Source organism: Malus sylvestris, chromosome 4 (genome assembly GCF_916048215.2).
Source record: "Malus sylvestris chromosome 4, drMalSylv7.2, whole genome shotgun sequence".
Lineage (NCBI taxonomy): Eukaryota > Viridiplantae > Streptophyta > Magnoliopsida > Rosales > Rosaceae > Malus > Malus sylvestris.
The window spans coordinates 24,950,274-24,973,520 of record NC_062263.1 but is presented as its reverse complement, the minus strand read 5'-3'; the positions used below and the strand labels follow the sequence as shown (position 1 = coordinate 24,973,520).

The following is a 23,247-nucleotide window of genomic DNA, read 5'->3' as shown; positions in this document are numbered from 1 at the left end:
TTTATTGTACTTGTCTCAACATGCTTCATGCATCATTTCCACTTGCATCTTCTGTTCTCCAGGCATCTGGTATCTTCTCTGAAAGCATAAGATGTTGAAATAATGGGTATTTCGAGAGCAGTGCTAGGTGAGCAATCAGGGAAGGGGTTCCAAGCAGTCGGTTCCAAATTGGAAGGTTGATTCCAAGTGCCGGTTGATTGCTCTATTTCTCTTTGCCCTGCAGAGAAGAACGAAGACAAAGAAAATGATAGGGAGAAAGCATGCTATGAGATACTCTTGCTTTCAACCCTAGTGATATGAGATACCTTTGCTCTGGTATGACTTTGTTGAAGAGGTGTTTCCAGGGAAGAAGAAAACTGAGTATGTTGATAGGTTTAGTTACAGATGTATTCTTGGCAAGGAAGAAGGGTCAGGCGTTTATATTTTCAGGGAGAAAGAAAACTGAGTATGTTGAGAGGTTTAGTTACAGATGTATTCTTGGTAAAGAAGAAGGGTCAAGCGTTTGTATTTTCAGGGAGGAAGAAAACTGAGTATGTTGAAGGGTTTGGTTGCAGATGCATTCGGCAAGGAAGAAGAGTCAGGCGTTTTGGAAGTGTGTCTTGCTATAGAGGATGGAGGTCGAATTATATAATGATTTCCCAATAGCAAGTGGCAGTGCGGATGCGGCCTTGTCACCCACGCTTGTCGGCCAAAAGTGTGGTAGTTGGAATAATGGACTTCGCACGTTTTCAACTTTGTCAGTGATTTTTGACAAAGTTGCACGTGATAGCCGAAAGCTAAGATTGCGTCTGAAAAGTGTTGACGAACTTTACGCAAGAAAATCCAAGTTTTGAAATTCGAAGAGTGGTGTCTCTTCGATTTTTTGAACAAGTGGTTGTGTTGCCCTTCCTTTTAAAGCGGTGTCAATCGTATTCAACATGCACACTTTGAAGATTGCCCGCCCTTGAAAATTGTCTTTGTTGTATTTCTGAGATTTTACTCCCTCCAACCCTTTTCTTTTACCATTTTTGAAAATGGCATACCCGTTTAACATTTGCTTAGATTTGAGTCTCGAGAATGATACAAGTGCACAGCGTCAGGGTAATATATGGCGCCCGTCCTTCTTTTCTTCTAATGGCCTTCTTACAATTGAAGACTATGTGATGAGGGATGCAACAACGGCTACGGTTGTAGCTAAAAACCTTCTCACTCCTAGAGATAATAGGCTATTTTCAAGGTGGTCTGATGAGTTGGTTGTTCAAGACTCTCGGGCTCTCAGTGTTCAGTGTGCGGCCTCTGTGTCCAACATGGGCCAGTGCCTACTTGCTCGAACTCACCAAGTTGAATCATTGACTGCTGAGGTGGAAAGCCTTAGACGAAAGATCAAACGTCTTAAGCGCGAGAATCGAGAGTTACGCATGCTTGCAAATGATTATTCGACGAGCATGAAGAGAAAGCTTGATCATCTGCAGGCATCTGAAGGTCGGATTCAAAGCGACCATCAGAAGTTTGTGGCTTTCTTCCAAAGGCACATTTTGCCTTCGCTTTCTGGCGTTGGACCAAGCATTGAAGCGCCACATGATCAATCTTTAATGCCTACTTTTTCTAGGGTTCTGCCGAGTGCTGAGGCTTCACTTGAGCAACCATTGTGAAGTCTCCGTCTTTTCTCCTTTGTTTTTCTTTTCCTTTTTTTTACGCACTTGTAATTTCTTAGAGATATCAATGGACATGCTTTATTTTATTCAGTATGTTGTGCTAAATACAAATAAAACGTATATCTGACTAAGATGTGTTACTTCCCTTTTTTTGTTTTTTTTTAGATGGTGCCTGATGCACCCATTTCATTTTAGATGGTGACTGGAAGCATCATTCTGTCACCACCACCCATTTCCTTTTCCATTCTTGACTTGCTAATAGCAGTATACACTTGTGAGTGGCTTGACGATAGCACGATTGGGTTGTGAGCTCCACCTTTGAATTGGCATGCGGGAAATTATGTCAGATGTGTTAATGGGTTGCTTTTGAACATGTGCCTTTATCCTGCAGCTTAATCCCACCTAGAACCCTTCTCATGGTACTGTGCACCATTCCTGAAGCCTTTTTTTTTCTTTTTTTATTGTTTTTTTTCGACCACCACCTTCCCTTTCTATTCTATATATCCCCACAGGGCGTAAGGAGAAATACAGAGGAGCTTGGAGCAGTAGGAGGCTAGGCACGGAGCAAGGAGGCAAGTAGGTGTGAGTTGACAAACTTTGGTTTTGTTAATCACATTCACATGCAGCAGTAGAGGTAAACAGATGTGAGTTGACAAATTTTGGTCTTGCTAATCACATTCACAAGCAACAACAAAGGTAAGCAGATGTGAGTTGACAAACTTAGGTTTTGTTAATTACATTCATAAGCAGCAGCAGCCATGGCGGAGGTGTAGAAACAGCTGGAGCTTAAGGCAGAATGTAAGGCGTCGAGCTTCACAATCGGCTAGTCGTTTGACGGCGGTTACTGAAGTTTTTCACCAGAGAATGGGTACTTGAAACCGACGTCATCGTTAGGAGCGTCGCAGAAGAGGAAGTTGGGGCCGAGAGTGCAGCCTAACTTGCTCTGGGTGTGCGCCCATGTGCAGCAGGTCGGGTTTGGTGGAGAGGACGGCGTCACAGAATGACGAGTTCGAGGTAATGCATAGCGTCGATGAGGAAAGGGATTTAGGGATGCAATGTCATACAAAGCCAGAGAATCACAGTACTAGCAGTGGCATCAACAAAGAAAAGCACCGTCGTCGCTATGCCTTCATCGTCATTAACGCCTTGCAACTTGTAATGTCCGTTGGAGATTCCTTCCAAGACATGGCGATGACCCTAGCATCATTCTACCTGTTGGAAGTATGCCCACAAAGCCACTCATTTGATGTAATAGCTTTTGGAATACTTATTGTATTAAACTATTATATGTTTAATGAAGGGCAAAGCTTATTGTTAATCACTATTTATTGTATCATGTGTTTAAGCAATAAGGGAATCCAAGGAATGTACTTGATCTAAGAGAGAAGTAATTTAAGTAAGTTAGATTAACGAGACCTTTCTCTTATGTTCATTCCTAAAACGTTCCTAGCCATAGGATTGCCAATTAGGCATTGACAATCCGCTAAGGTTAGTATGTGTTATGTCAACTCAAGCGTGAGTATGACTAGTCTCAAGTCATTTAGTGTTGGACACTAAGACAAACACATAGGTGCTTGAAAGAGTAATCAAGTACACTAAACAACGATAAAAAAAGAGTTCGAACATACATGTCATGTAAGAACTCGTAAGTTGCAATATGAAAAATAGTCCTTTGACCTGAGGCATCATAGATGTCTAATGGTTAGGTCCTTGATCTTCCATGGTGGAAGGAGAATACTCTAAGATATGATTCGGGAGTCTTTGGCCAAAGCATACGAATATGACTTAGGAAGTATGTTCCAAATCATATTCAATTGAATCATATAGATAAGTATTACATTGGATAGTAGACATGAAACAAACTATCACTCAAACAATGTGATTAAGAGTATTGTATTAGAGAAGGACCGTATTGCGTTGTAGTTGTAACTGGATAGGTTCTCCAACCACTTCTACTTAGCTTGGGTAACCATGACATGCTTCTAGGTGTCACTCATGGTTTGTGGAAGCCCTGAAGATTAGCAAACACTAATCTTCAACGAAGGGAGAATTGAAATGTTGTTTCAATTCACAATCGATCGTTAAGAGTAACAATCGTCTACTGCCTCGCTAATTAGAACCTAATGGATCGTACACCGAGTAAGGATGAAAGTGAAGAAATATAAATGAGATGGATAAGCAATTAAATGGTTTAATTGAGAATTGTCAAGATTAATTAATTAGTTAATTAATTTTACGAAAGGTTCGTATTGGGCTTTTAAGTTGGTTTTGGGTTTCGGGGCCCAAAAGTGTTTTGACCCACAAAGCCCATTATGTTTAAGTTGTATGACAACTAAAACAAAATGGGCAATTAGCCCAATAACAATGACAAGGCCGGCCATAAGGGAGAGTGGATGCAAACTTGAATTAATTACAAGTTTGCCACTCAAATGTGATGTAGTATAAAGTTAACTTTATAGCTATTTTCTCATTAGGGTTTTTCTTTGAGGCAAAGAGGTGAAACATTTTCTCTCTTTTCTCTACAAGGAGGCCGGCCACTTAGAGAGGATTTAGCTAGCAATCTTTTCTTCTCTAAGTCGTCCATTTCATCTTCACACCTCATCCTTGGTGTGGAGACTTAGAGACACCAAACCTTTGGTGTTTTTGGAGATCCTTTCCTTACATCCTCAAGGAGCAAAAGAGCACAAAAAGGGAAGGAAATCACAAGGAAGATCCAAGGAACTAAGAGGTGACTTGAAGGCCCTCCACTTAGGTGAATCCCTTGTGTAAACAAGGATGAGCTTCAAGGGTAATAAATCTCTAAATCTTACCTTCTCTTTAATGTTGTTAAAGAGTCTTATGGTTCACCATTCACTAGGCTTTGAAAGTCATGGGTTTTAGAATTGTTTTTGAATGTATGCCTACTTTAATGTGTTAATAGTTTGCATATGTGTTCAAATATTCTCACATGTTCTTAGCTAGGACAAAATTTTTCCTTCACTACCGCTGCACCAACTTCTTTGAACCGTTGCCATATGTCCAAGCTGCTCAAGTCTGTAAGGAAAACATGGCTCCGAAGCTGGCGACAGCAGTGGAACCATTGTGATGAGGTACCTGGAGTTGCGGAGCCTGGAAGGCAACCACAGAATCTCATTTGTCAAGAGCCCGGATATGAAAGATTGCTACTTCACCGTTGTGCTAATTCGAGCTGGATAGCGATGCGGCAGTGAGGGAGTGGTGCAGTTCGGTAGATCTCTACCAGTGAACGAACCCCTCCATGCCCAACAATTGACAAACTCTGAAGCGAAATCGTAGCCTTCTCTTTGCTTACTGCGCTGCCAGACTTAACAAGGCCTATCAGATGTGGCAAAACACATTTAGAAACAAGCCAATCCAGATTCTGCAAGTGAGCAAATTACAATCACAGTCTTCTCTTGCTCATTCCGCCTCTTGGTGCTCTTTCTGCTCTATGACTTTATTAGCATCGGGTCGGTGCTCAACGCATACGCGCGAATGAGGGTATTCCAAGAGTATAGATTTGGTTGGGGAATTTGGTCGAACACTTGGCATGCATAATCGAGGCTGGAAAAGGAGGAGAAGGCACAGATGGTGATAAGCTTGCTGGTGGAGTAGGGGTCGGAGAGAAGGCATGTACGGAGCATTTGGGTGTGGACTTGCTTCAACTGCTTGAAGCTGGTGCAGTGGTCCCTGACAACTTCGGAGCTGATTTTCCAGAAGCTTAAAAATGAGACCGATGTAGACGATGGGATGGTTGATTACAAGCCCTCTGCTTTCTCTATCGTAGATGTTGACTAGCACCGAAACCAGGCAGAAGCAGAACTGATGAGATCATCTCGTAGATGACGGCGGTGCAGAAGGAGATGTTACGGCTTCGGTGTGTTGTGAGGTTAGATCTCAGCGTGGATGTTGATGATGAGGGAGTGGTTGAAGATGGGCTCTTTCTATTTGAGGAGGAACTCACTGTTTTGGGCTTCAAGCCGTTGAGTGCTTGCTGGGCTCACGGCTTTGCGCTTCATCCTCAACAATCCAGCCCACTATTTATTATATCTTTTTTTTTTAATACATTGTAACATATGTTTTTTTTTTGTTTTTTTTTTTTTGTACAAGAAATTGTAATGAAATTGACTTCTTTTTTTTTTTTTTAATAAAACTTTTATTTTTTTATTTCGACATAATGAAAGGAATCTTTAATTTTGAGAAAACAGAGCATGATGCTAGGACCTCACGAAGCTTCCAGAGACGGGGTAGTGCTAGTGCAAGAGACTACAATGGGGTTTCATTGTATAGTGCCTTTTATTCACAGTATTTTTCCCTCGGTCGTGCGCTGACGTGTGGTGCAAGAAACTGCTTGCGTAGTCACTGCGGGTTTGCGTAGTGCGATTGCGTAGCATTTTGGTTTCCTTTGCCAATGTACCATGCCTTGAAGGACAGCTGCCATCTTTGCCACTGCTACTTGGAGCCTGTTCCAGTGCGTCACCTTTACCGTGTGGGGTTGTGTAAAATATTGCAGCGAGTTTATGCTGTGTAGTGCCTTTTGATCACAGTTTTCCCTCTGTGGTGCGCTGCCGTGTGGTGTTGTGCAAGAGCCTGCAGCAGGGCTTCGCTATGTAATGCCTTTTGGTCACAACTTTCCTCGGTGGTGACGTTGGTGCGCACATTGACCTTGGTGCTTACCGTGGGCTCTTTGCTGTTGTTGCTTGGAGCTTGTTCCAGTATGTCACTTTTACCATGTGACATTATGTCAAAGACTGCAACGAGTTTATGTTATGCAGTGTCTTTTGGTCACAACTTTCCTCAGCGGTGACGTTGGCGTAATGCTCACCTTTGTAATACGGCTTTGTAACCAAATCATTCCTTTAAAGAAATAAAGTATTCATATTTTGAATTTGCTTTTTATTCTTCAAAGTGTTTGTGTTTTTGTTGGTGATGTGACTGTACTTGAAGTTTTGAAGTTTCAAGTTGCCTACGTATCCTCGGTTAAGGAGGGATCAAGTCATAACGTAGTTCAAATGAGCGATGAATTTTTTATTTTTTATTTTTTTTTAATGGTGATTTTGATGATGATTTTGCCATACACAATTTATGCTCTTGCGGGCCAGGAGCGTTGGTTGTTGCCTTTTAGGGGTAGTAACGCTTCAAGAATCTGCCATTGATGGGGCCAATCTTTAAGCCGTCTTCTGCCATGATTAAGTATGCGCTGTTGGTGTAGACCTCTTGTATTACGTATGGTCCATCCCACTTTGATGTGAACTTGCTTTTTGTCTTGTGAGTTGTGATGATAGGCCTATGCAATGCGAGGACAAGATCTCCAATTTGGAAAAACCTTGGGCGGACCTTCTTGTTGAATGCCTTGGATAGTTGTGCTTGGTCGCATTCCAAGTGTTGTTGAGCTTCGAGCCTTCTTTCGTCGAGTGTTTCCAACTCTTAAAGGTGCAACTTTGCATTCTCTTCATCAGTCAAGCTTCTTGTATAGCCATTCTTAGTGAAGGGATTTGACTTTCGAGTGGTAGAATAGCTTCTACGCCATATACAAGAGAATAGGGCGTAGCTTGGGTAAGAGTCCTATGTATTGTCCTATATGCCCAAAGTGCTTCGCTTATTCTTTCGTGCCAGTCTCTCTTTGTTCGACCGATCACCTTCTTCAGGAGGTTGCACAATGTTTTGTTGAATTCTTCTGCAAGACCGTTAGTCGGGGCATGATACATGGAAAACTTATGCTGCTTGAACTTGTATTTCTCACAAAGCTCGTCCACGAGTCGGTTGGAAAATTGTTTTCCATTGTCAATGATAATGTAGTGAGGCACACCATACCGGTGGATGATATACTCCTTGATGAAACGGACAACAGTTTCCTTCTTGACTTCCCTTAGAGGTACGGCTTCAGCCCACTTGGAGAAGTAATTTGTTGCAGCTAAGATGTAAGTTTTTCTTGTAGATGACTTTGGTGCGATCGGTCCTACAACATCCAATCCCCATGCATCGAATGGTCATGAAGCAGTTGTAGGGTGTAATGGTTCAAGCGGTTGATGTATGAAGTTGGCGTGGAATTGGCAGGCTTGGCATTTTTGGCATGTTCCAGGCAATCTTTCACCATGCTTGGCCAGTAGTAACCCATCCTTTTGAGCTGGAAATATAGCTTTGGTCCAGACTAATGCGCTCCGCATACACCTGAGTGTGCTTCTTCCATGGCTTGATTGGCTTCTTCCTCGCCTAGGCATCTCAGAAGTACTCCTTCAAAAAAGCACCGGTAGAGTGTTTCTTTGTAGTAGATGAAGCGAGGTGCTCGTCAACGTATCTCGGAGTGGTGTCTAGGATCATCTGGAAGTTTTCCATGCTCTAAGTAGTCGATCAGCGATTGTTTCCACTCTTCAACATCGACTGAAAGTACTGAGATGACATTCGTATCATCTAGTATCATTTCAGTGACGAGGGGGATCACCCATCTTTGGCAAACTGGCACGTCTACAGCTTCATATTCTCCTAATGTCATGCTTGAGGCTAGGTTAGTAAGAGCATCTGCCATTTGATTTTCTTTTCTTGGCACATGTTCTAGTGTTACAACCTCAAACCTTTGTAGCAATTGAGTTGCCAGCCAGAAGTATGGGACAAGATCATCTTTCCTCACCTCATATTCAGTCAAGAGTTGATTGATTATGAGCTTGGAATCGCCATATACCTCGAGAGCTTTGATTTCCATGTTGATCGCCATTTGGATCCCGATGATCAGTGCTTGGTACTCAGAGACGTTGTTGGAGCATAATTCACTTAGTTGGAAAGAATAAGGTAGTATTTGCCTTTGTGGTGACATGAATACTACTCCTGCCCCTGCTCCGTCCGCTCGTGCAGATCCGTCGAAGAACATCGTCCATGTCGAGAAGATGTTGATGTAAAACACGTCATTGTCAGGCAAGTCGTCTGAGATTTTCCAATCAGTTGGGATTGGGTGATCGGCAAGAAAGTCTGCTAGCGCTTGCCCCTTAACGGCTTTAGTTGGGACATAGATGATCTCATACTGATTAAGAAACAATGCCCATTTAGCGAGTCGCCCTGTTAAAACTGGTTTGGACATGACGTATTTGACTGGGTGAGCTTTAGCAACCAAGTGGATAGTGTAAGCATGCTTGTAATGCCTGAGCTTCTGGATGGCGAACACCAAGGCAAGGCACATCTTTTCTATTGAGGAGTAGTTCAACTCGGCGCCGGTAAGAGTTCGGTTGAGGTAGTAGAACACTCCTTTTTTCTGGGATTCATTCTCTTGCGCCAAGAGTGCTCCAACTGAACTTTCCTGAGTGGCGATATACAATATGAGTGGTTTCCCGGGCACAGGCGCCCCCAAGACAGGTGGACTTGACAAATACTTTTTTATGCTTTCAAAAGCATTGTGGCATGCTTCGTCCCATACAAATGGAACATCCTTCTTCATGAGTCGGCTGAACGGTTAACAAGGTTGGAGATGAATCGTCTGATGAAAGCTAGCCATCCTTGTAGACTTTTCAGCTCATGCAGGTTTATTGGTCAGGCATGCTTTGAATGGCCTTGATTTTTTATTGGTCCACTTCAATACCACGATGCTTGACAATGAAGCCGAGGAAATTTTTGGAGGTGACGCCAAACGCACATTTTAACAGGTTCATCTTGAGGTTGTATTTTCTCAGCCTTTCGAACACTATTCGTAAATCCTTCAAGTGGTCTGATCTTTTCTTTGTCTTAACCACCACATCATCTACATAACATTCTACGTTTTTTGTGTAGCATGTCATTGAATGAAGCCTGCTTCAATTAGCTTGTCAATCTCTACCTCGATTTGTGGAATAAGCTCGGATCAATAGCGCCTTTGAGTTTGCTTTATCGGTCGTTTTCCAGGCTTGACTGCAAGATGATGCACAACGATGACAGGGTCAAAGCCAGGCATTTCCTTGTAGGTCCAAGCAAAGATGTCTTTGTACTCTGATAGTAGTTAGTAGTACTCCTCTATCTCGTCCGCACTTAGCAGCGCACTTACGAAGATAGGTTTCTGCTCCTCTTTTGTGCCAAAGTTGAGCTCCTTGAGATCATCAACCGTGGCTTGCCCCTTATCCTTCATTTGTGGTGGCGCAGCAGTGACATCTTCTTCGGGGATCTCGTCTTCTTTGCCTTCTTGGATCGTCATGTGGAAAACATCTTGGACTTCCTCTTCAGTGTCGTCCTTTCGATGTTGTAGTTACGAAAATCTATGCAAGCGCGGAGTTCCCCTGATTTTTTAAAGGCAACATTTAAGTTTCGTCCCGAGTCTATGACCTCTTGAATTAGATCACCTTCAATCATGTTGTCAATCTCAGCTTCATCCAGGCTTGAAATTGTATTAACAATGGTTTCTTGCCCCCTTTTCGATTGGTGAATTTGTAGATGCGATGTAGGCTTCATGTGTAATTTCTTTGAAGCGACATGAGTCCATCCTTCAACTTCGCTTGACTTGGAACATGCCCCCAGCAGTCGAGGCGATGACTTTAAGTCGAAAGAGCCAGAAGTGACGTCTTTCTTAGGGATTTCATCTCATTTGTCTTTTTGGATCGTAACGGGGAAGATGTCTTGGACCTCCCCTTCAGTGCCGTCCTCTTGGATTTGTTGGCATGAAGATTGGCCAGTGTAGATGATGGTGGGCCTCTTTACCTTCAATGGTCCTTTTGTGTCAACCTCCAAATTTGCTTGCCGCTTCATCCTTGAAGGAATCAAGCTTGAACATCGTCTTTTCCTGCTAGACTGTTGAGCTTTTCTTCATTTGGTGTTGTCTTCCTCTTTCTAGAAGGCTTCTTCGTTTCTTCAAGTCTGTCCAAAGCTGAGACGAGGAGGAGAGCTGGCCATGTTGTTTTGCTTCTTAGGTTTTGACAACCTTTCAAAAATAGAGCTTTGAGATGTTGGCATGTTAAGCCTCTTGAAGACGGAGTTCGGTTTTGACCACCAATGCGATTAAATGCTAACGTTCTGGGTCTTGAACGATTCATCATATCGAAGATTGACGTCTGAGGGGCGGATTTAGGCTCCGCTTGATCTTGTTCAATGCTCACACTAATGTGTTGAGTGCTAGCATTTTTTGCTTTGCTTGAAATCTTCACAGGTGCATTTGGTGTAAAGCCAAGTCCAGCTTTGTTGTTGTCAACTCCGTAACCAGGCTTCTTCAACTTCTTTTGAGTCTCGATCAGGTCACGTTCTTTATCGTTGACGGTGTTTGAAACCTTCTTTCAAGGATTCGAAGAAGAAGCGAAGTCATACCCAGCTTTCGACATGAGTTTGTAAGCGTTTGGATCAAAACCTCCTTCGGTCCTCTTGGTTGGGAGAAAGCTTGGTTCCACCCCCTTTGGTAGAGCTTTTATGAAGCCTTGTGGTAGTCTTGTAACCTTAGTGTCGCCTATATATGTCAGAGGTAAAACTGCATTCGTCTTAAGCAACTTTACATTATCCCTATGCCGCTATGCATCGGCTTTGCTTGCTTCAGTTTCGAACGGAGATTAACCATTCTTTTTCTCGACATCAGGATGTATCGGAAGATGGGTGTGTTTGGTCCATTTGAGGGCGTCCTACTCCCTTTGGTTGTTGCAGGTTTAGCAAGTTCATCATTATTCTTGTTTGAAGACGGCATAGCTTCTCCTTCTTGCTTCTTGGGCCTGGCTTGCCACTCCTGCTTTTTAGGTGTTGCTTTACCCGTGGATTTGATCTCTTTTGGAAGAGCTTCGGGCACCATGTCTTCATCCATGTAGAACTTGGCGTCTGCGAAATGTGATTCGGGTTCGGTAAATGGTTTGGCGTCACCATAGATCACCTTCATTCCTTCTCGGTAGAATTTTAAGCATTGGTGGAGGGTGGACGGCACTACTCCATTCTCGTGGATCCAAGGCCTTCCTAGAAGCAAGCTGTAGGAGGTTCTTGCATCAATCACATGGAATATCGTACTTAACTTGAGTTCACCAATAGTCATCTCCACTCGGATCATGCCCATCGCTCTTTGTCCTCCTTGATTAAAACCTTGGATTAGTAGACGACTTAGGGACAGTTCATCCCTTGATGGCGATTGTAGTCATTGTTGACTTTGGCATGATGTTTATGGCTGATCCACCATCCACAAGCATGCGGTTGACTCGGTGCTCCCTTACGTACCCAGAGACGAAGAGATGACGGTTGTAAGGGTTGGATCCTAACAGCAAGTCTTCGTCGGTGAAGTGGATTGCGTCATCGACGGCACAGCATATGGCACATTCATGTGGCCGAAGCTTCAAGCTTTCATTCTTGCTTTCTTGCACTTCGTGATCATCAGGACTTACCAAGATTGCTGCCAGTGCTCTTCGCATCTTCTTTGGTAATCGTAGCGCTTCCTCGATGCTAAAATGTATTGGCAGACCTTCTTCAAGCGTGAGAGTTTTTTCTCCCTCAGTGGTGATAACTTTGCCTTTTAAGGGCTCTTCCATTTCTACTTCGACCATGTGACATGTAGCGATAGTGCACTGTTGGAAGAAGTCATTCGGGAAGTACTTGTGCAAGGAGATAGGAATGCATGGCTCTTGCTCCATAGATTCCCCAGCATACATTGGCTTAGCAGCTTTTACATTTCTTTTGGGCTTCCTACTGTTGCGGCGATGGTGCTTTCTCCCTTATTCCACCTTTGGTCTTGTGGCTTGTGGTTTTGGTTTCCTTGTTTTTTTGTAGGTCACCAATGTCCATCCTTCTTCATCATCGGTATGTGCATCTTGTTCGTTTTCCCCCGGCGATGGTTGCCATAAGGTATCGTGCAACTTGAGCATTGATAGGAATGGTCAGGTGTCGCTTGGAGAGGTACAGGATTGAAGGATCCAAACGCAATTGTGGTAGTATGTGTTACTGTCGTGTCTTCAAGGTCGAGCTCGATTTGCCCTTGTTGCACTAGCTTCATGATAAGTTCTTTGAGGACAAAGCACTTACCAACAGGATAGCTCACAATTCGATGGTACTTACAGTATTTAGGATCGTTTACACGATTCATCTCTTCTAGCCGCTTGCATTCGGGTAGCTCGATTACCTTTTTTTCTAGCAAGTCGTCTAACATTACATCTATGTCTGAGTCAGGAAAAGGGTACACCTTCTGCTCCAATTCCCTCAAGGTGCTTTTGTACCTATCTTGGGTACGAGGAGGCTCACCTCTCTTTATCTCCTTTGCTTTGATTTTGGAGGAGATCTTGATAGGCGCGGATGAGGTCTTGATGGGCGTAGTGTTGACAGTGAACGTTTCCTTGGGGGGCTTCTTCCCAGTTTTGTCTACATTTAGGGAGAACACTTTATCCTTCTTGAAGTCGGTGATCGGCTCTTTCTTTCCGTGATTGGCAATACTTAGCTCCATGTCGTGGGAACGAGTTGCCAGCTCCTCGAACGTTCTTGGTTTTATGCCTTGAAGGATGTAATGTAACCCCCAATGCATACCTTGAACGTACATCTCAATGGCTGAGGTTTCAGAAAGTCGATCTTTGCAATCCAGACTTAACAAACGCCATCTATTGATGTAGTTGACAACATGTTTATCCTTCCATTGTTTTGTAATGGTCAGCTCCAGCTTGCTTATAGTGCGACGGGTGCTGTAGAAGCCGTTGAGGAACTCCCTCTCTAGTTGATCCCAACTGTTAACAAATTCGAGCTCGAGGTCGGTATACCAGTCAAAGGTGTTGCCTTTCAGTGAGCGCACGAACTGCTTGATGTGGTAGTCTCCCTCTGTTCCAGCATTGTTGCAGGTTTCAATGAAATGGGCGACATGTTGCTTTAGGTTTCCCTTTCCATCGAACTGCATGAACTTTGGTGGCTGATAACCCCTCGGCATCTTTAAAGCCTCAATTTTCTTGGAGTAGGGTTTTCAGTATAGTACGGAGTCATATGAGCTTCCTTCGTACTGTGCCTTGATGGTGCTGGCGATCATCTCCTACAGCTGCTGAATAGAGAGAGATCACATGAGTGCCGCTAATTGGTCTAGCTTTAGCTTCTCTTCGACTTTCTCTGCAAGAGGCTTCTCATCCTCGTCGTTTTCCTGCTTTACTGAATTATCCCCTTGCTCGACTTTCACGTCGGGCTTCGCATCTAGTTGGTTAACGAGTGCGACGATTTGCAGGTCTTTTTCTTCCACAATCCATGTTAGCCTTGCGATCGCTTCATTGATATGAGACAGCTACTCATCGATTGAAGTCGCTCCAGTGGTCATAACTTGCATGGCTGAGCTACCGCTTGAGTCGGCATCGAAAAGCATGGAACTAAAGTACTTCCTTGGGCTTTCTTCCCTTGGCATCCTTAGCGAGGCCAGGGTGATCACAGGTTCGTGCCTCAGGTGCTCTTGTTCCTTCGGCAGGGTTGATGCAGGGGTAGAAGAGGCAACAGAAAAAACTCTTGCCTTGCTTCGAGTCGTGACGCCCGAAGTGACACCGTCTACGGTGATGGCACTCTTGTTCCTTGCATTGGCTGTGAGAACAACTTGAGCCTTCTTTGATGCCATATGTGTTTTTTACGGATTCAAAGATAGAGATGAGAGGTAGAGAATGGTCCCACTAGGGGTGCCAAATTTGTAAACATGGGAATTCCTGCGATGAACGAGACAAGAACACATGTACAAAATAATATTTGTATTAATGATTTAAGGGTTACAATCTCTTCTACAAATTTAGCCTCTGATTCTATCTTTGTAATGGGTAGATTTGATGTTGTTGATCTAAAGGGCTGTTGGGGCTTGATCTTTAGGATGAACGGATGATGAATGATGAACACTTTCTTCAATCGCCGTCGGGACTTGATCTTGAATTAGTGGAAGTTTCTTCAAGGGCTGTTGGGGCTTGATCTTGAAGGAGGATTTTGACGAAGAACGAAGAGGGCTTTCTTAATTCTTCGGGATTTGCTTGAAAGCTTTAAAGTTTCGAGGCTTCAAGGCTTTGGTGTGATGTGAATTCTCTTCCAATTTGGGAGTAGAGAGAATGTATGTAAAATCCTCCCTATTGCTTGATGGAGACGCCTAGTTATAGGCTTTAAGAATGAATCACCACCGTCCATTTGTTTGGTGAAGTAAGTGGATGTTGTAGGTGGGATGAGTGTGTGTTGTAGGTGAGGTGAGTGTATGATTTATGTGAAGTGAGTGTATGATGTAGGTGAAATGAATGGGGGTTGTAATTTTAATACAATTGTCAATATTTATTTCACCGAAATTTCAATGTCTACACTAATCATCAAGCTTCATAGCTTGCTTGGAAACAAATGGTCATTGATTGCGGGCCGATTGCCAAGTGTTGGAAATGTGCCCTAAAACCAATCATATGATGATACTTTACGGACATTTCACATGTTAAACTAATCTAGTTTAACTATAAAGGGCAAAGATTATTGTTTGAGCCGTCTCATATAAATGTTATATACTTAAACGATAAAGTCCAAGGAATATGTGATTGGGAGAATGCAATCTAAAGAAGTTAGATTCATGAGGCCATTCTTTCGTAGACACATCCTAAACGTTCCTGATCATAGGATTGCCAATTGGGCATTGACAGTCCGTTAAGATCAGTACGTGCTGTTTCTTCTCTCAGGAATAGTAACTAGTCTCGAGTCATTGGTGTGTGTGACATCAAGACAAGTACGTAGGTGCTCAATAGAGAATGAGTTCACTGAACACGATCAACGAAGAGTTCTCATATTCATGTCACATGAGAACTCATGGTTGGGATAATGCAAAGTAGTATTTTGACCTGAGGCATCACAGTTGTCTTGTGGTTAAGTCCTTGATCTTTGATTATGTCAAAGTCACCCTATCGGGGTGTCCACGGCATCGTTGGGGTTAAGCCACTTAGTCATGGAGGCAAGTGAATGCGCAACAAGGGATCTCTAACCTTCAAACCGTTTGAGGGAGAATACTCTATGATATGATTTAGAACCTCTGATCAGAGTATGAATGAGATTTAGGAAAGCGTTCCAAATCACATTCAAGGTAATCATATAAGCACACGAATCACATTGGATAGTAGACATGAATAAATAAACTATCAAACCAAACAATGTGGTCAAGAGTATTAGATTAGAGAAATACCGTATTGCATTTGTAATCCTAAACTGAATAGGTTCTCCACCTCTTCTGATTAGCTTGGGTAACCATGATATGCTGCTAGGTGTCACTCATGGTTTGTGGAAGCCCTAAACGTGTGTAATCACTAAAGGGAGAATTGAAAGTAAGTTTCAATTCACAATCGATGTAAAATGGATTTAATCGCCCACTGCCTCGCTAAAAGGAACCTAATGGATCGTACACCGTGTAAGGTGAAGATTGAAGAAACAATGGAGATGAGTAAGAATAATTAAATGGTTTAATTATTTATGGCAAGGATTAATTAATATGTTAATTAATCAAACGAATAAGTTCGTTAAAGACCTCGGGGATAGTTTTGGACCTTAAGGCCCAATGGGCTTCGAACGTCAAGCCCAATGACTTAAGTTGTATGACAACTTAATTCACAAAGGCCCAACAGCCCAAACAAAACCCTAGGGCCGGCCATTTAGAGAAGGGTAGTGAACTTGGACTTATTTACAAGTTTGCCACTCCAATGAATTAAGGTATAAATATGACTTTATAGCTAAAATTCATTAAGGGGTTTGTTTTGGAGAAAATTGGAGAGAACATGTCTCTCCATTTCTCTCTAAAGAGGCCGGCCCCTTGGAGGGTGTATCTAGCCATACTACTACTCCAAGGTCACTCATTTTCTTCTCCAATCTCTCCTTGGTGTGGAGACTTAGAGGTTCTCAATTTTGGGAACTTGGAGAAACCTATTCTTCCATCCAAATCCATAGATTTTAGATGCAAGGAATGAAGGCCCTCTCTTTGGGTGATTAGCCTTTGCTTATGCAAAGAGGAATCTACAAAGGTATATATTTTCAACTCACTTTGATTTGAGTTGAGTCTTGGTTCGCCAATCTACTAGGCTTTGAATTTCATGGGTAATGTTTTGTTTTTGAATGCATGCAAGCATGATTCCGCCTTTTAATTGTTAAATGCATGCTATAGATGTTATTCAAATGAACATGTTTTCACAAAATCATCCTTCACCAAGAAGAATCGACAACGAGATCAAAAACTACTGGAACACACACATCAACGAAAGCTCATCAGCCGGAGTGGCGAGTCGCCGCCGCTCGTAGCAGTGGACATCAGAGGTGAAATTTGCTTCGGGGACTTCGGCGGTGCAAGAATGGTTTTGATCTTCAGAGGACGAGGTGGAGAAGAAGCTCGACCATACTCTTCGATGATATTCATCGATTCCTCATCGAACTTTACGGCAATCAAGGTCTCCAAATCTCTGTTCGGCAATGGACACTTCAATTCCACAGAGTAGCCACAAAACTCCTTAAGCTTCTCCATTAGCTCTGTATATGTAATGGAGGAATAGACGGTGATGACGCGGTTGTGGCCGCCGACTTATCGGAGTGTGCCGTCAGAGTGGCGGGGGAGGATTTTACGACCATAGGTACAGAGGATCTTCAACGGTTTAGGTGCTTTTTTGAGGTCCATGGCTTTTAGACTATTTCAGTTGTAGAGAGAAAGCTGATGTTTGGTTAGAGAGAGAAGGGTTTTGGTTTTGGAGAAGGAGATGTGATTGAAGGTTCCCAGGTTCAGAAGCCATGTAATGGGCATCCAGCTCGAAACCGCCTTCCTCCCGCGCACCAAGATCATCGCCGACGTCAACTATATCCGACATCTGCATCATTATCGTCGGCGCCCGACAGATCGTTGGCAAGTCCAGGCTCGATCTCCTACACCACAAGCTTTCCTCTATGAGAGCACATGGGTGACACTGCAAAAACAAAGAATAAAGAGAGCATACCATAATTTCAAAAAAAAAGAGAAAAAGAGAGAAGGTTTTCTGAAAAAGAAAATCTGACTCCTATTAGTTAAAATGATGGTGAGTCCCTCATAGTAACGTGGGTTGGGCCATTGGCACGAGTTTTTGTTCTTTTGATGCATTAGTGCAAAATATTAACACAGAAGGCCCTGCTTTATAGGGCTCTGGATGGGTGGGGCTTGCTTTAAACAAAAAGTTGAAGGAACTCATGGTTGAAACCACTGCCAATCAGATGAGGGGAAGCGCATGTTCCCACCATGCCCATTTTCTGAAAAAGCCAAGGGAAAAGCGGAGATAAGATTCTTTCCTTATAATAATTCTATTATTATCTTTGAAATTATTGAGCAACTAGATCCACTGATCAACATTGTTGCTGATTAAAGAAGTCTACCAACTTATAAACTGATGAGCCACATGCTCATGGTGATCTCTTATTTGACCGGATACCCACTTGCTCGGACATTCGCTTCTTGGGAACCAGTCCACCTTAGCTTTCCGAGTCGACGCTTTGTAAGTGCTAGCAAAGATGGTGATGCACGCATATGGGATGTTACGTTGAGGAAATCTATTATATGTCTTAGTGGCCACACACTTACAGTAATTGTGTAAAATAGGGTGGAAACGGTGTCATATATATGGGCTCCCAGGATTGTACTATCAAAGTATGAGAGACCATGCTTGCTGACCAAACCTGCCTCCACGTGAAGGTTTCCTCTAACAGCTGGACCGTTGAGGTTAATATGAAGGGAGAAATCTCGTTGTTGCCAATTCCCAGCAGCTTTTTTGAATGATGTGATTTACTTTTCTTATCTTTTGGAGACATATGTATAACCCCACCAGAGGGTAATCATAAATAAAGAAAGAAGGCAGCATGCCAAAAAAAAAAAGGCAAAATGTCGGCAAGCCCAAAATAGTGGGCTGGAAGGTTATGTGGATGGCGAAGGCCCATATACCCAAAAGAGCCAGGCTCTATGGCTTCAAACTCCAACATTCATCCCTCCACTTAAGGTTCACCCTCTATTATCACCAACCAAGTGATCAAAAGTACGTCCAGTACTCCAAAATTATTCAGAAACCTACCGCTATTATCACCAACTAGGTGATCAAAAGTACGTCCAGTACTCCAAAATTATTCAGTAGCCTGTCGTTATTATCACCAACTAGGTAATCAAAAGTACAACATGTCTTCCAAAAAATCATTCATGAGCATCACTCATGACAATCACCATCATACATAAGCATCACTCATGTCAATCATACATAAACATTCATGAGCATCACTCATGTCAATCATACATAAACATTCATTCATGAGCATCACTCATGTCAATCATACATAAACATTCATGAGCATCACTCATGTCAACATTCATGAGCATCACTCATGTCAACATCTATGAGCATCACTCATGTCAATCAACATAAACATTCATGAGCATCACTCATGTCAATCAGCTTCGAAAGCTTCATTTACAGAGCTCTAGCTTTGAAAGCTTCATTTACAGAGCTCTAGCTTCGAAAGCTTCATTTACAGAGCTCCAGCTTCGAGAGCTCCAGTTTTGAAAGCTTTATTTATAGAGCTCCAACTTCGAAATCTTCATTTACAAGAGCTTCAGCTTCAAAAGTTTCATTTACAAAAGCTTCAGCTTCGAAAGCTTCATTTACAAAGCTCCGACTTCAAAGCTTCATTTACAAAAGCTCTAGCTTCAAAGCTTCACTTTCAAAGCCTCACCTATAAAACTTCACTTTCAAAGCTTCACCTACAAAGCTTCAGTGCATTGTATACAAAGACCACCTCCGAACAACCGCCACTTCGGCCTATACATGGATTGAATTTGAAGTCTCCAGCCAATAGACTCTGTTGACTGAAGACTTGGGGGACTACACTATGTACCATATATTGGGCTTCCGCAACTAGGCTTCATGAAAAAAAAACTTGGGGGACTTAGCCCATTATTAATGAACTGAGGAGCGAACCCTTATTCTATAAAAGGGACTCCCTCACTTTCATTAGAGAGCACCCATTATTCATGTATTAAGGAGCGAACCCTTATTTTATAAAATTGACTCCTTCACCTTCATTAGAAAAAAAACTCTTAGCCCATCATTTATGTATTGAGGAGCAAACCCTTATTCTATATAAGGGACTCCCTCACCTTCATTAGAGAGTATCGCTGCCAACTGAGCAACCGCTTCACCGCGAGCATCACTCATAACCCATCACTTATGTATTGAGGAGCGAGCCCTTATTCTATAAAAGGGACTTCATCACCATCATTAGATAGCATCGCCACCTGCTGAGCAACCACCTCGCCGCGAGCATCAACTCTAGCCCATCATTTATGTATTGAGGAGCGAACCCTTATTCTATAAAAGGGACTCCCTCACCTTCAACGCCACAAGCTGAACCAACCAAGGCAACATAAGCCACAAGCCGAGTAGCCTCGCAACACGTGCTACTTCTAGTTTAGCATCATTTCACATTGAGCACCGCCTCATATCGAGTATCAGTTCTAGACGACATCTAGTTACTTTGGCCCACACATGGACTGAATTTCAAATCTCCAGCCAAAAAACTCTGTTGACTGAAGACTTGAGGGACTACTATTTGTACCATATTTAGGGCCTCCGTATTTAGACCTCGTATAAATACTCGGGGGACTCAAATGTAATTATGTAATAAATGAAGGGGCAAATATGTAATAAGTGATGAGCCCTTATTCTATAAAAGGACTCCTCACTCTCCTCATTGGGAGAGGTCAAACTTTTAGGCCATGGGAAGAGAGAAAACATCTCAGAGAGGGCAAACACAGAAAATAGGCTAGAAAGCACACTGCCTCTAGCCTTCTTGTATATTCACCATTCATAGTGAAACAATATCAACATCAGTGTGGACGTAGCCCAAACATTGTGGTGAACCACAATACATTTTGTGTTCTTTACTTTCTTGCAGATTCACAGTCGGATTTATGCTGTTCCAATACCCCTCCTGTTTTGTGCATCAATAAATAATATGTCCATCTGTTGAGATGATTTCTTTAAGCTAATATGTCAATCTGTTGAGATGATTTCTTTAATCTAATATGAAACAATCATTCAGTCTTTTTTTATAGTCATTTATGCTTTTTTCATGTCTCATTGTTTTATTATAATGCATCATCTAGTAAGATTATAAATGGGAGATTAACAACAAGAAAAGACAAAAGGAAACTATCAGTGGTCTATGCAAGAGAACAACATGTTGTTACAGCTACTTGTTGAGGCCATAAACAATGGATGGCGTGATGCTAATGGCATAATAAGCAAGCAGACCATAGAAGCCAAAATTGTTCCCGTGCTCAATGAAAAACTTGGGTGTAAAAAAATTGAAGATCATGTTAAGAACCATATGAAAACATTGAAGGGTCGATTTCAATCAATTGGCCAACTTTTTAGACACAGTTCTGGAGTTAGTTGGGACCATGTCACAAAGAAGCTCACAGCTAGTGATGAAGTATAAGAATGTTTCCTTAGGGTGAGTTTTATTTATTTATTTATTTATTTAAAGAATATATTATTTGCACATGATGATCTTTCATGTTTATACATTTTGTATTTAACAATTTTATTATGTTTTTGTTTTTGCTAGTTTTACCCAAAGAGTCAAGGTATTTGCAAATAGACATTTGTAGACTATGAAGATTTGATGACTATTTTTGGTGATGGGACAGCTAAAGGAAATAATCAATTGGATTGGGTGATGATACTAATGCCATAACATATAGAGTTGAAGAAAGTAGGCCAGTCAGATTAGACGAATTTCCTCCCTTTGATAAGAACGTCGAGCAACTTGATCCATTATTCCAAATGCCATCCTATGCATCATCTTTCCTAGATGCAAATTTTGAGGCTCCCGCTGCTCCACCCATACCAAAGCTACTTCCAAGGAAAAGATCTCGACCTAAGTCTGAACCAAAATTAAAAGGGACTACCTCTCATATCTTTCTTATGGAAAAAGTTTATATTGGAATGGATTCGATTGCTGCAATTGCCACTGAAATTCAAGGAATTCATAGCATAATGGAGAAAAGAGAAAAAGATAGAGAAAAAAAAAAGAAATGGAGAAAAAAGAAGAAGAGAAAAACAACAATGTTTGGGATGCTATCAAAGAGATTCCAAACTTGGATGCTCCTAGTCATTACAAAGCAGTTGCGTTGGTTCAAAAATTGGGAATGAAAAAAGAGTTCTTGAAAATGACACCAGAAGAACACTCAGAATGGATAAAATACAATATGGAGTGAATGCGATTATTTTATATTTGTTTACATCTTGGAGTATTTACTTTTGTTTGATAACATGTTGACTTTGATTTGGTTATTTCAAATTTGATCTTGGAGTATCTAATTTGTTTGATAATACATTGACTTTGGTTTAAATGATAGAAGAAGTAGTTTATTTCTTTACCTTTCTCTCTATTATGTTCTAATGGTATAGTTTTGTTTTTTTAGGTGATTCTTTATATAATGTCTGAAAGAAGAGGAAATGGAAAGAGAAGATAAAGAGTATCATGAAGCCATTAAGTTACTATTGATGGCAGTACAAGCAATAGTTCAAGGCTAAATGCATTAATGGTTATTATACATGATGATCATATTGAACGTCCATTGGCTCGACGACCTATTAGTAGAACTGGATACGATTATATTAACAAGGTATTGAATAAGGATCCTCAAGAATTTCGAGTGCTATATAGAATGTATCTAGATATTTTCTTAAAGTTATGCGACGTCCTTACAGAAAAGACACATTTGAAGGGTACAAGATTTATTTGTATTGAAGAAATGGTTGCTACATTTCTACTCACTATTGGTCAAAATTCTTGATATTGCCAAACTCGGGACACATTTCGCCGGTCACATTTTACAACAAGCAAAAATTTCAACAAGCAAAAATTTCAACAATGTTTTGAAGGCCTTGAACACAATTGCACTAGATTTGATGGTACAACCTGGATCCACGATGCCAACTAAAATAAGAGAAAGTACAAGATTTTACCCTTATTTTAAGGTTAGTAATTAGTACTTATCTTAACCATATCTTGATTAAACTGGTTTCATAAACATATTCTTAGCTATGTATTAACTCTTATAATTATTTTAGGATTGTCTGGGAGCTATTGATGGAACACCTATACCAGCAATGGTATCAGGACCTAAAGTAGCTAGCTATCGTGATCATCATGGTAAAATATCACAAAATGTATTAGCTGCTTGTAACTTTGATTTGGAATTCATATATATTCTTAGCGGATGGGAGGGTTCAGCTCATGACTCCAAACTATTACATGATGTTGTATCAAGGAGGAACGGACTTAAAGTGCCAGAAGGTTCATATTCATTCATTTATTTATACTAGGACGTACCATAAATAATAACTTTATGTGTTTTAATTTTAGGTAAATTTTTTCTAGTGGATTGTGGATTTGCAAATCGTCGTCAATTTTTAGCTCCGTTTCGAGGTGTTCAATATCATCTCCAAGATTTTGCTGGTAACGATCGTGACCCCGTAAATGCGAATGACTTGTTCAATCTTCGACGTGCTTTGATCACTCATATATTTCATGCATTTATACCATCCATTTCTAAATTCTTTGTGATGTTTTTGTGTTAAAATTGTGGCATTTTACCTTACCTTGTGTTAATATGCAGTTAAATTTGTTTTAGGATTAATTTCAAGAAAAATGGAGAAAATGAAATAGTAAAAACAAATAAAATAGCAAG

The 23,247-nt window shown here is 41.6% G+C and overlaps 1 pseudogene; it reads left to right on the top strand.

Moving 5' to 3' along the window:
- Positions 1 to 20,663: 20,663 nt before the first annotated feature.
- Positions 20,664 to 21,851, top strand: LOC126617660 (uncharacterized protein At2g29880-like; annotated as a pseudogene).
- The last annotated feature ends 1,396 nt before the right edge of the window (positions 21,852 to 23,247 follow it).